We start from the raw sequence: 15023 nt of genomic DNA, 5'->3' as shown, positions 1-15023 counted from the left end.
TTTATTTCTTAAAAAATCCATTATAAGAGGCTCCATTAGGGAGGAGGAGCGATTTATGAGAAAACCTAGGTGATGCATGAACAAAATATACTAAAAAAACCTAAATTTTGGCATTTTGCTTTTTTTGATCTTTGAAATCAAATTAACTTTTTGCTTATTGATAATCTTTCAAATGTGCTTTCATCAGTTCACTAATCTTCAAATTTATTTATATCTTCTTTGATTTTAATTATTATTTACTTGTTTGGAGATTATTTATTTATTTTCTATTTAAAAATACTTATTCAGTTCTTAAAATCTCTCTTTTGTTCTTTAGTCTATGTGTTGCTTTAACTGAATCCCACAATTTTGTGGCACTCTATTTCACTCTTGTATTCTTTTGTTTCTATCTCCTTATTTCATACATTTCTCTGGTATACAATCTTTTCTCTTCATTTCCACAGTCATAATTCTGGTATAGACCCTTATCACCTCATGCCTGTCTTATTGCTCTAGCATTCTGGTTGTTGTACCTACTATAGATTTCTTCCCCCTCCTGTTCATATTCCATTCAGCTGTCAAAGTGATCTTCCTCAAGATTAAATTTGATCATATCCCTCTCCTATTAAATAAACTCTAAAATCAGATGTCATATCCTCAGTTTGGATTTTATTCCTACCTTTCCATTTTTTTTTTAATATCTTACTCCTCTTCATGTATTTCACAAGTCAGTGACATTGGTTATCTTGTTTCACGAATTCTATCTGCTTATTCTATGACTTTTCATTGGCTATCTACAGTGCTTGGAATGTTCACCCCTCTTATATCTTCTTCCTGACTTTCTTGCTTCCTTCATCTTCTTACACTCAGTGATACCTGGCTCCATTCTGATGACACTTGCCTCTCTGGCCACACTTTCCATCACTGGCTATACTTTTACTCATTTTCTCTTACTCATTCATTGAGGTGGAGAATTAAGAATGCTCCTTGCTCCTAATTCCCACTTTCACATTTGCTCTTTAACACCATCACTCAGAAACTGCTCCCCTTTTCAGTTTCTCTCAATCCGTATTTACTAACTAAATATAATTATGCTAGGTATTTTCTGTCAACCAAAATGACATTCCATTTCTTTTCTAAAAGAATTCAGTAGCAGTCTTTCTCTCTTCAACTCCTATTCTTATACTATACATATTGATATTCCCTCCAACACCCTAACCTTCTACTTGCTCAATTTATTCATTTCCCATGATGTACTTCTCCACCCCACCTCAGGTACAGAAAAAATTATACCCTTGTTCTTGCTGTCATCCACAAATACACCACTTTCATGTTTATGAACACTGATGACAACCACTCAATGCAACCTGATTTGTTAAGGTGTAACTCTCTAAAGTATGTACTTATTGTTTTAATAAATGTATGTAGTAAGATGGTGAAGTAAAAGTGATGGAGTCCTTAGATAGATGCTATAACAAATAGAGCATCTATAAATATTTTAGAACATATGAGACTTTTTCCTGTTTCTTTGGTGTCTTTGATATCTACTATAGAATTCATGGTACTATTTCTGGAACCAAAGGAATGTGCAGTTGAGTATGGGGTATGGTTCAATTTCTTTTAATCAAGAGTGACTTATTTCATAGCTTTGTCAATAATACTTTACTGTGCATATATATCACCACTCCAATATCTGTCATTTCTCAAAATAAAGATTCTTAGACGGACTAAATAGATAGAGTAAATAAAAAAGTTGTGGCTGCAAAACTCAGGTAGGGAGAATCTTAATTCCTCTTGGGATAATAATCTAAGTAACAAAGGAGGTGGGGATAGAAAGCAGGGTGAGAGAGGAGGCTGCAACCAATCTCAATCTCAGTTTACACCAGTGTACCAGGTTATATCATCCTAGTAGCATATTCTTAGCAGAAATTTTTTTTCAGTTATTAATATCATTAATAGTGCCTTTGTATCTTCTTCCACAGCCACCATAGTCCCAAGACTGAATGGACTTCAGAAGATATGTTTTAGTAACCTCCCAGCCTCCTTTATTGCCAGCCCATGAGGTCTTCAGCATAGAACTTTTATTTAACTTACTAAACTATATTATAAAAGAGCTTCATTTCCAAAGGCTTAATTTCTTGAGTATTACTATGACTGATATCAAATTTTAAAAGTGCCTAAGTGATTATTTATTTTACAGAGAATTTGGTTCATGCATGATTTTTTTTACTGTTGCATAGAAATAAATTTTAGGTGTTAATTTTTCTGTCATCTTCACTTACCTTTAGTAGACTGTATTGTAATCTATATTTTAAATTATTTAATGGTACTAGTAACATAATAAATACTGTGGAACACAGAATTGGATCTGTTAAAGATTAGTTTGACTTTTATAACATTAAAAATATATACAAAAGATGGGTAAGTGGTAAAACTGCTTCACATGGCAGATATATGAGCAGTTTTGTAGTAATGAGATATAATGATCATAAAATATATAAAATATTATTATTATACTTTCCCATTGTTGTGCTTTAATTTTCCACTGTTGCTAACTCTGTGAACTTCAGCATCTCAATTCTGGATCTATCATCTTATTCCTACAGTCATAGGAATTCATAGAGTTTGGGCTGGGAGGAATTTATACCTGGTAGAATATTTTATTGGTACTTCTCATTATCTCAGGGGAAGATTCAAAGAATTGTTGCCCCAGTGCATCCTGTTACACCCAGGCCATTCCCTTTGTACAACTAAGAGTGTAGAAGTCCAGCTTCATATCCTAACATTTTAATTTTCCCAAACACATTCCAGTCCTCTCTCCAAACACATTCCAGTCCTCTCTCCTCTTCCTGTTCAACTTAGACCCAACTCATTGTCCATTTGCAATTCCTTTCTCAGATATGTGTATTAGTATGCAAGTTCTATAGGTTGTCTATCCAAATTTCTGCATTTTTTCTACCTGAATAGTTAGGCTAAGCTTTTTTAAGAGGTTATAAATCTTGTCCAGGAGCTCATCCAATGATCTAGTGTTTCATAAAACCAGTACACTGTTCTCTGCAAACAGTACTATCTGAGGAATTTTACCATCCACAGAGAATCTTTCTTCAACTTAGATCTCTTCCATCACATTAATGAACACTTTTGGCTAGCGTACATCTCCCTTTTTTATGCCTCTTCTGATGTTTATGTTTAGAGAGTCATTCTCTATTGTTTTATTTCTATTGTTATGCTTTCCAAGGAGTCTTGAATGATTTTGATATAGGAATGGCTGACATTTTGTTGGAAAAGAGCTTTTAAGAGTACACTGTGCCAGGCCTAGAGGCCTGTATTGGACTACCCGAGTCTTTCTTACCTCACCTCCGAGGTCTTCGGTTGGCCAAAACCGGATGCTCATATGAGAGAAAGGACGTTCCAGAGTCGAACAAGGGTTGAGCTTTATTACAGGGTCTAGTTACAAGTGCAGGGAGGTCTTCCTTAGGAGGAAGAGGGGGAGATTTCCTAAGGAGGCTAAGCTTAAGGGATTGGAAGTAGAAGTACAAGCGGGGAGAGAGGGGAAGGGGAGAGAGAAGAGAAGAGAAGCGGAGCCTACTGTCCTCTTGGCTCCTTACGTGCTAAGAGAGCTTTCAGGCTTCCTCAATCCTACTTAACCTTCAGCCACACAGTTTGCATCTCAATACCGTGCTGTTAGGTAACTAGGTGTGCTCCAATCCGGGACAACCTCGAGGGCAGGGAGACTCCACCCATCACGTATCTCCCGGGGAGAGGCGGAAATACCCGAGCTAGCCGAGTTAGCTCAGTCTGACCTTCTCGAACCCCCGCTGTTCATGGAGGGCCTCGTAAGACTCTAAGATTTAGAAGTCCCACTTTTACCCGCCCGAGACCGTCCACACGGAATTGAGCTTCCAATCCCAACACACTGTACTCTACTGAAGCAAATGCTTTTTCACAATCAAAAGCTAACTATAGTTGGGATCATGTATTCTCTCAGTTTTATAATGACTTCATGGGTCTTGGTGGCCAAAGAATGTATAACCACAGGACCAGCTTAATGGTGGTGAGACTTTCTGGACTTCGTTAGGCTAATGCCAAGGTCAAACATAAACATTTCCAGTGTGACATGATTTATACTTGACTGGTAGTATGGTTTAGAACTCATGGGCTTGTCTATACCCAATGAGGCATTACTAGGGTTTTGTGGCTGTTCAGTTATTTTTCAGTTGCCTCCAACTCTCTGTGACCCCATTTGGAGTTTCCTTGACAAAGATATAGGAATGATTTGTCATCCTTCTCTAGCTCATTTTATAGATGAGGAAACTGAGGAAAACAGGGTTAAGTGACTTGTCTAGAGTCATGCAACTAGTAAGTATCTCAGACTAGATCTGAACTCATGAAGATGAGTTTTCGTGACTCCAAGCTTGACAGTATATACTGTGCTACCTAGTTGCCCCATTAGGGTTTTGTAAAGAGCTAAAGCAAATAAAGTTGAGAAAAGTAGTTACATTAAATTAAGTATATGCTGGATATGACACTGTTGTGAGGGCACCGAATCACTGATTTTCAAGAGGGCAAGATAAAATTAGTCCTTGTAAATCAGCAAAAAATATCAGTAAGAGAATATCAACAACTAATGACCCTATGCTCCTTTCCCTTCTATATAAAGTATTTGAATGCAATCTAAATATGCTTTGAGGGGATGCTTAAGGATATTAGTAGGTAAAAAATAGATTTTGAGAAGTGACATTCTACAGAATGCCAAATGTCTTACCATTGCACAATTAACTGAGAAATCAAAATAATATAAAATTCCACTTTGCTTGTAGTTTCTTGATTAAAAAAACAAAACACCAAACCATTTGGGACTTACAAGCATGGTGGCTGTCTAAACGAAGACAGACGAATCAACTCCCCCACTCCTATTGCAATGAACCTAAAACAATCACACTGGACTAAAAATAACCAAGAAATCCAAGAGAAACTACAGTAAATGACTTCTACACACAGAACTGCTCAAAAGCCAGGAGGCCAACGATAACATTGGGGACCATTATCAAAGCCAGTTCCAGAACAGCAAATAGGATAAAGAGTTAAGGGACTTGAAAGAAGAGGACAATGTAAATTTGAAGTGGTTTGCCAAAGGTTCAAGAGAGAGATAGGAGGGGTCAGCATAGGAAGAGGAGGATACTGTAACCAGTGCAGGAGTAGTGATTTGAAAAAAAACTGAGAGGTAGAGGCTTTAGAGGTCATAGTGAGGATAAAGAATGGGATTATGGGGTTATAAAGTAGGGAAAAAGCTAGAATTACAAAATATAATCAGATAAAGAATTTCAAAGTTCATGAAGAAGGAAATTGACACTTGTGAATAATGGTGTGCTCTATGGTAGGAGCATCTTGGTGTGTGGGGTGGAGGAGTAAGTAGGCTATGAGAAATGTGTAAGTTGCAAAATTATGAAGTTAGGTTGTCTAAGGCAGAATCAATATGTAAAGAATATAGATTCAGGATTCTGAAGGATGAAATTTTGAAGGCATAAATTCTGATAATGAGAAAAAATGGGATATAAATGAAGGGAATTATTTGAACATACAGGGAATTCAATAAAAACAACTTGGACTTAAAGAAAAATGCAGAATATAGAAGTAAAGCTAGGCAGCAATGGATGAGTATTATACTATATATAGCCTGGTCTTGTATAAACAAGTTGGAGTGCTAACATTCAGAATTAGTTGTGGAAGTCAAGTTAAGCAATAACACAAAAAGGTGGGTGTTTTAAATATGTTGGGCAAAAAAGGAGGAACAAAGAAGGGATAAGGTGTTTACTTGTACTCCATGAGAAAATACTATGAGAGAAGGCAGACCTTCTTAATTACAGTTTTGCTTGTTTCTTGAGAGCACCTATCTGTCCTTAAATCAATCAGATTATTTTGCCCAGATTAAGTACTACATCTTCAAGTATTGAAAGTACTGGTAGATATGAACCATTGTTAATGATGTTTGTACAATCATGGAAAATTGGAGAAGGGCAAATGTCTTGATTTTCAAAAAAAAGGGAAATGTATTAGCAACTACACTAGCACACAGGGTAGGGTGCTACCACAGACTCTGATCTGCTTTTCTAAAGGAAAGACAACTTTAAAGGGGTCAACCATCTTACTTTAGTTACAGATAAGTAGAAAGAAGCAAATATAGAAAATACAAGCAGAGAAATTAGCACAGAGATTCAGCAGACAGGATTCTAACTATTTGAACAAAATAATGCAACCATCCGTATACACCACTAAACCAAAGGATCACCAACATCTGAGTAGTCAGAGGCTCATAACAAACTGCTACTCAGAGTCCCTTTCAGGGAATCAAAAGTTCCTTCTCATGAGTGAGCCTGTAAAACAAAATGCCAGCCTCCCAGAACATATAACAAAGACTCTGTCCCTGATTGTCTCAGAGTCAGAAGGTACAAAACCTATGTGACTCAGCAGAGTTGTGAATCATCAGGGTCCAAAAGAGATCAATCCTTCAGATATTCACAATTTAGCCTGAACCTGTGAAACTAAACTATAAAAAAGGAAGAATAACAAAAATCCCACTTTGTTTATGCTTACAGGAAGAGAAAAGGGTCTACAAGTATTTTAATCCTAATGAAAGTTCTAGAATGGATCATTAAAGAGATTACTGGTGAACAACTAGAAAGGCAAGAGGTGATTACAAAGAATCAGGATGACTACACAAAGAAAATGTCATGCGACTCTAATTTACTTTTGTGACAGTATTAATAAATGAGTAAATGAAGGGAACACCTTGAATATAACTTACCTAATTCTTAGCAAACCATTTAGTAATGTCTCTCATACTACTTACTGAAAAATGGAGAGCAATGTATTATGACAACAATAAAATAAATTATCCAGAACTGGTTAGATGACCACATTCAGAGTATTTCATGAAAGTTTAATTTTGACATGGCAGGAGGTCTCCAGTAGAATTCCCCAGGGACCTGTGTTAGACCCATACTCCTTTTGTACATTTATATCAATTAACTGGATAAAGACATGAATGTTATGCTCATAAATTTTGGAAATGATACAAAGCTGGGAGGGATGCCTTGCTTTTCAAAAGGGACAAATGGCACCACTGGTGATATCTTGACTTACACATGAATTAGATTTAAGTGATGCACAATTGTACAAAGTCATCAGCCTTACTTTCTCTTCCCGAATGTATGAGAGAAAAAGGCAAGACAAAAGTCAAGACCATTGGTCTTCAATGTCTGACCGAGTTCTAAGCTCTCCATAGTGCCTGCTTCAGCCACCTTTATGGCCATTGGAACAATTTGTTCTCACCCAATCATTCAACTGGGTGAAGTCTTCATATTCTTGGTTGGGGTAGACATCCCTATAACTCATTGACAGGTTTGAGGTCTCTCAGTTATCTTCAACCTTGTTTATAGTCCATTTACCAAGACTATTTTACCAGGGTGTGGCTACCACACATACTACAGCTTCTTAGAGCCACAGGGATAGCTAGTGTACTGGATGACAGAGACAGGATCCAAAATTGCCTTGTAGACTAAAGCAGTGGCTTTCAATATTTTTTTGTCTTAGGACCTCTTTCAACTCTTAAAAATTGTTGATGACCCCAAAGAACTTTTGTGTATTTGGGTTATACCTATTGATATTTACTATATTAGAAATTAAAATGAATAAACCACAAATTCATTTATTAACTTATATAAAAATAAACACATTGCATCTTAAATAGCATTTTTATGAAAAACAACTAAATTTTCAAAAGAAATAAATTTAATGGAGTAAGTCCATTGTTTTACATATCTTTGCACAATTCTTTTCATATCCCCTTCTGAGTTTAATCTGTTTTGATATGTTGTTTTAGTAGCAGTATATGCAGATAATATAGCATCACAGGAATATATAGTTGGAAAAGGGAAGAGTAGTTTGATAGATAATGTCTCAATATTATTATGGAAATTGGTTTGAGCTATAGGACCCCCTGAAAGCCTCTGAGAGATCCCTGAGAGCCCACAGAGCATACGTTTAGAATTACTGGACTAGAGCATTGAATTGCAGTTAATAAGATGGAAATTGAATAGGGGTAAATAAAACATCTTACACTGGAGCACAAAAAATCAACTTCATGAAAATAAGATGGGAAAAGCATGGATTTCTTGATAGCACTTCTGAAAAAGATCTTTATTTAGTCACTCAAGAACTAGCTTGTCTGCTTACTGCTCTTACTGCTGGTTTCACAAAACAGCTCACAGCTGCCCTTTACCTCCTTGGTGAGACTTCCTTTTCATTCACTGCACCCCTCACCTTAATCTCAGTTTTAGCATATTTTCAGTGGATTAAATAAAAGATTCCTAGTACTCAATGACTTACCTTGCATTTGTGAGGTATTCAAAATTTCTCTATAAAATCTATAGTCACTTAATGATCTGCTAGTCTTCAAAACAGTTGTAGGATTAAAAAAATATATTGAACCAGCTTAAGTTTTGAAATAGTTGCAGAGAAATGAACTGAGGGACCAAAGAATCCTGTAGCTTGCAAACTTTCATCAGTTCTTAGCACAGACGTCCATCACATCCCATTTCTTTAAAACTATTTCTTCATACTCACATTTTTTTCTTATTTTAAATAAATGAAAGTTTTTCTTTATATATTTATATGATCAAAATCTTTACATATACATAAATCATCACTTTATCTTCCTTTATTTGATGTTTTTAGTATATAAGAACCAAAAGCAATGGGTGGAAATTGCAAAGAAGACAATTTAGATTTGAAGTCAGGAGAAAAAAAACCCTTTCTAACAATTTAGAGCTTTCCCAAAGTGAAAGTTAGCTTGAGAAGTAATGGATCCCCTTCAACCCCACTTGTTTTCAAGTTAAAACTAGACAACCACATCCTGAGTTCCTTTCCAATTTTAAATTCTGTAATCATTCCTTGTAATGATTGCTTGTGATGCTGCATCAAAACACAATTAAAAGAGAATGACTAGCTTTCTGTCAAACAGAAATGTTTGAAAGCTTATATCCTCTTCTTAAAGTCAGGTTACAAACTGTTATTAATTTCTGATGGGTATTTTGGTTTTTTTTCAAGTCAGCGTTCTACTAAGTTTTTTTGGCTATGTTTTTGTTCTGGCTTTGATAAAGAACTGTGGTTTTATTGGGGGTATGGAAATATCTGTGTAGCAACTTCTTTCACTGAAGCAGATCTACAACTTATCTGTAATTTATAATATTCGAGAGTTTCTTGAAGTGCTGAAAGGCTAAATGCCTTGTTTATGGTCACAAAAATAGTATGTTACATCTGAGACTAATACACAAATTTTCCTGAGGTGTTCATTTTGTAGAGGGCCCTAAATTTGTCTTTGTTCCCATTTTATCCCCCTTTTCTGGATTTTCTGAATTGAAAATCTTGCCAGTGCCAAGTGGAACTTCCCTGAGTGCCTGCTACCAACCTCTTTCTGAACATTCAACTACTCCTATGTCCCTCACCACCTGTAGTATTGCTCTAAAAAGGCCATCCCCTTCTCCCATTGCTGAATTCCTCTTGGGGACTCCATTTTGCAGATGGACTCAGGTTGACCTTCATTCTCATCCTATCCTTGATTTTGGCTTCTAGACTTCGAAATTATACCCCATACTTTTATTCCCACCCTGCTTTTCAACTTTCTTCCATCTGTTGTTTTCTCCTAATAAGATGTTATTTACCTGAGGACAAGGACTATTTTTCTTTTTCTTTCTGTCTGTATCCTCATTGCTTAGTAGAGTGCCTAGCACACAGTAAATACTAAAATATTTATTCCCATCATTCTTTCCTTTCCTCTTTTCCTCATTTTTTTCCTTCTATTTCTAAGGTTGGCCCTCTTTTAAGTACAGCAACGGTGCCTTCCCACACCTCTTCCTCCCGTAGGTCTTGGTTGTAATCCTAACTCCTTCATCTTCTGGAATATCATATTTAAAGTACTCTGCTCCTCTATTGTGGCAGCTCATAAATCTTGTGTGATCCTGAGTATTGTTCCAAGGTATTTGAATAATTGCTTTCTGGCTGCTTGAAATATTTTTTCTTTGACTCTGGAACTCTGGAATTTGGCTGTATTATTCCTGAGAATTTTTATTTGGGATCTCTTTTAGGAGGTGAGTGGTAGATTCTTTAAATTTCTCTTTGTCCCTCTGGTTCTAGGATATATGTGCAGTTTTCCTTTATAATTGCCTGAATTATGATATCTAGTCTCTTTTCTTGATCATGGCTTTTATATAGTACAATAATTCATAAATGATCCTCCTTCATGGAGATTTCACATTTTCCATAATTTTTCATTTATTTCCAATTTTTCATTTTCTTGATTCTCAAAGAATCATTAGTTTTCACTTGTTCAATTCTAATTTTTAAGGAACTATTTTCTTCAGTGGACTTTTGTACCTTTTTTTCCATTTGTCCTATTTTGCATTTTAAGGAGTTATTTTCATTGGTGAAGTTCTGTACTTTTTTCTATTTGACTAGCTCTATTTTGAAGGTGCTATTTTCTTCAGTATTTTGTGTACATCTTTTTACCAAGTTGTTAATTGTCTTTTTCATAATTTTCTTCCCTTACTCTCCTTTCTTTACCTAGTTTTTTGTTTACCACTCTTGTTTGATTTTGAAAATTATTTTGTAGCACTTCTAGGAATTCTTGTTGGACTCGTCCAATTTTTATTTTTTCTTCAAGAGTTTGCTTGTAGCTGTTTTGATATCATGGTCTTCTTCTGAGTTTGTATCTAGATCTTCCCTGGTCCCTTAAGGGTTTCTTATGGTTGGTTCTTTTTTTGTGGTTCATTTTTTCCTGGTCTATTTCTTGACTTTGAACTGTATGTTAAAGTTGGGCTCAATTCCTCAGGCAGTAGGGGTGAGACATTGTCCCAAGTTTCAGGCTTTTTTGCATTGCTGTTTTCTGAGCTAGTTATGAAAATTTGGGAGGTTTTAGTGCTTCTAAGGTGGTATAATGTAGGGAGAGGTGTGGTCACTGCTTTCCTGTTCTATTTGTTGCAGTCATAAGTACTATTACTCTCCAGTACTTTTCCATCCTTATAACTGAAAACCATTGTCTTTGCCCCAGAACTGTGATCCAGAAAGAAGTATGGACAAAGGAACTGTCTAATGTTGAAATTTGGCTATACCTTTGCCTACTTATTTTTCACAGTAAAGTCTGTAACTACCTTTCCATCATATTATTACAACCTATTAAATTTTTAAACATCCTAATAAATCTTCAGGTGTCTTAGAGAGCAAACAGTTAAATAGTGCTTTTGCATCATGAGATGAATATATGTGATGCAGTAGATAGAACACTGGTACTAGAGTCATGAAGATCTGAGTTCAAATTTGACCTCAAATACCTACTATCTGTGTGACCCTGGGCTAGTCACTTAACTTCTGTTTACCTCAGTTTCCTCAACCACAAAATCAGGGCAATAATAGTATCTGCCTTACAGTATTGTTATGAGTATCAAATGAGGTGATATTTGTAAAAAACACTCAGCACAGTGCCTGGCCCATAGTAATTACTCTATAAGTCTTCATTCCTTTCTCTTCCGCTTCTTCTTCCCTCCCCCTGACCCTAGTTTCTTTGCTATAGATGTGTTGCAGAAGAAATTCTATGATGATAGTAGATACAGAGAATTTGTGTGTGTATATGTGTGTGTGTGTGTGTGTGTGTGTTCATATTAAGCAATGGCATATGCATTCCCACAGTAAATCTGATTCATTTCTTTAGTGACCTGAAGGTAGCATTGTTGGAAATTTATGCAAACACAAAATGCTTTTATCATGACGGGAAGACAGTAAAGTTCTGCTCTTGGGGGGATGTCTAATGACAAACAGATACACATCAGTGCTCTTCTTACGTGCAGCCAATTGTACTATTGCTAAGTACCTAAAACTGTAGCAGGACACACACTGCAGCTGCAGACAAGAATCAATCTCGAGGAAAACAATCTTGAAAATTTTACAGCATTGAGTTGTTTGTTTGGTGCCCTCTGAATCACCTTTGATGTTATAAACATCCCAAGTTAGAAATGAAGATTGCAGTAATGACCACTGTAAGACATCTCTTCTCGAAGATCCAGTTTATAAGCAATTAGCGAAGCTTTTTAGCTTGGCCGAGATAGGGGCTATTAAACTCATTTTATTCATTTGAAGTAGGAGGAAGAGAAGAACATGTAAAATTAAGAATAAAGCATTCTGTTTGTTACAGCTGATTGCTCCAATCCCCTTATTTTGGAGTTTGTGTTTATAGTTAAATTTATGTTGGGACAAGAGTTTCAATAAAAAATTCGGGTTAATTATTGTGGCATATAAAGATCTTCTTTCCATACATATACATGCATACACACTACATACATACATGTGGCTATTTGCCTGTCTAAAATACTTTTTGGGATGAAGATTTAAAATTTTGGGTCAGTCAGTCGATAATGGAGATAATTGGACACCAAATAACCTAGAACATATTATTAATGAAAAATTGCAGAAAAAGCAACATAAATTACATTATCAGAAACTGTATGGATGGGAAAAAGGTGAGTCAATCATATAGTAAGTACAAAGAAAACGGAGCAATCCACGTTTTCCATTGGTATCAATGTACTATCAGGAGCTGGTCCACTGTGAATTTATGGGAGGATATGAACAAGTGTCATATAGAATGACAAGATATGGCTTATTGGAGATCTACACTGTTGGAGGAATGAGAACACAGATCAATTTTGCTGATATCTGTCGAGTTAACAGGAGGATGTACAACCTTATTAATGAACAAGGACAATGTTTTATATAGTCCATAATGATTATATCTCATTCCTTATTAAAAAAAAGAAATGTCTTATAAAGTGATTTTTACCACTTATCTATCTTTTGTACATCTTATATTTGTAGCCCATTAGAGCTGAGAAAATTAGAAGATGTTCTAGCTGAGAGACAATAACACAGGAATAAGGATCACCAACCATGACTATGGCACTAAAACATCTTAAGAAACTAAAGTAAGTTCGACTTAGATATTTTTTTCCTCATCCCCTTTTCCCAAGTCCATATAAAAAGGTATCATTTTAGTCCATGGAAAAACATCTTGAACCCTAATCCTTTGGACATTTTGTGGATACCAATGTGGTGCATAGTTTGGCCATCAACCAAGGATTATATATTGATCTGGTTACATGACAAACCTATTTTTGTTTCTGTTGATCTAATCTTTAATATCATTTGTGTTCCTTTTGTGGAACCATTCTTTATTTGCAATATATTGTTGTCTACTCAAGGTAAGCAGTTGCTTGAACCTTGAGTGACTTTCAATTCTAATACTTCAGAGATTGTCTTATTTTATGAATTTCAGTTAGAGAGGCTCATTAGGTCATTTTTAAAGATTTAGGATTTTGTTTCAAGAAGATTGGTGTCATTACAAATGTTGTATATAAATTCTCAAAGATAATATGCCCCACTTTTTTGTTTGCTCAGCTCTGAACTATTTATAATATATATATATACACCATACACATATACATGTATTTATACACACATATTCACATATATATGCACACACATATGTATGCATGTTTATGCAGTACTGTGTATGTGTGTATATATTTATAGTATAGTGGCCAATATCTATTTACATATATATGTGTGTACGCATTTGGGTGACAGTGTTTAAATGGACACTATACTGATTCCAGAGCTGGAGAAAGAGAATGGGGATTGATTGCCATTAAGAAATTATTGAATGTTTGAAATTACTCCAGATTTGTCACTAAAATAAGGGAAGAACACATTTTGAGATGAATGAGCTCTATGATTATCTGTCCAACAATAAATCACATTCATCCACTTATGAAAAGTTTTCCCAATTTTGAGTAGTTATATCATACATAGAGGAAATGATTCCTAGACCTGATTCAGTCATATCAATAGTAAGTATAAAGCAAACCATCTGGAGAACCTCATTACTGTTAGGGGATCCTTCTTTTTGTACTTCATACTGGATTTCTTTCATGATGGTGGCAAGCACTCCTGGCAAGGGTAGGTTGCCCCATTTTTTGTATTACTTGATCACTAAATGGGTGGAAAACAAACCCTTTTGTGTTGTTTAGAGGTGGCTAGGTTATGTGGTGGTTAGACTGCTCAAGTGGAGTCAAGAACAACTGAATTAAAATCTTACTTCAGACACTTACAAGCTATGTGACCCTGTGCTTTTTTGCTTCAGTTTCCTCATTTGTAAAATCAGGGTAACAATAATAAAATAACATTTCAAAAGTGCTTTGCAAGTCTTAATTTGTTATATATTATTAGCTATTGTTAGGTCTTTCAAGGAAACTTATATGCTAGTATGACAGTCTCCATGTTGGAAAAGAACCTGTATGGGAGCTTTGTGCTATACCATGAAATATTTTCTTTTTCATAGATAAGACAAAGAAAATCTTCGTTGGATCTAGCATTTCTTATATCTTTTAGTCAGTTGCATGATGATATGTGATATATTGCAAAATAATTTGTGAAAATTTTCCTGTTTCTTGTTCACACTTTCACCAGGGGAGCCCCCAAATATAATGTGTATTACTATCACAGTGATTGGATATGGACAGGTCATTCCCTGCCCCCTTTTAGATAACAATAAGATTTTGTATTTTTCCCAAACCTTTGGCATCCTCTCTACTGATGGTTTCAGTTGACTGGAGAACTGATAACCTACCCAACAGTCTCAAAACTGTGTGGCTACCATCATAGATGTCCTCTGCATATATATGGTTTACAGTTTTTCTCATCTTTGTTTTCTCCAGAACTGGTTCTGCAACATTAAGAGGCATATATGCAATAGTAATAATAGAGTATTAATGAAACTCTACATATAATTAATGGTAAAAAGAACTCGTTATGAGAATTATTGTGAATCTTCTATATTTTTGTTTATTTATTGTCCTCTATCCAGTTACATCATTAAAAGACCTTCATATGGTAATGCTTTGCCAGATCAAACAGCAAACTTGTTGTAAACCTGCTTA

Source organism: Notamacropus eugenii, chromosome 6 (assembly GCF_028372415.1).
Source record: "Notamacropus eugenii isolate mMacEug1 chromosome 6, mMacEug1.pri_v2, whole genome shotgun sequence".
In the NCBI taxonomy this organism is placed as follows: Eukaryota; Metazoa; Chordata; class Mammalia; order Diprotodontia; family Macropodidae; genus Notamacropus; species Notamacropus eugenii.
Note: the sequence above shows the minus strand (reverse complement) of the source record.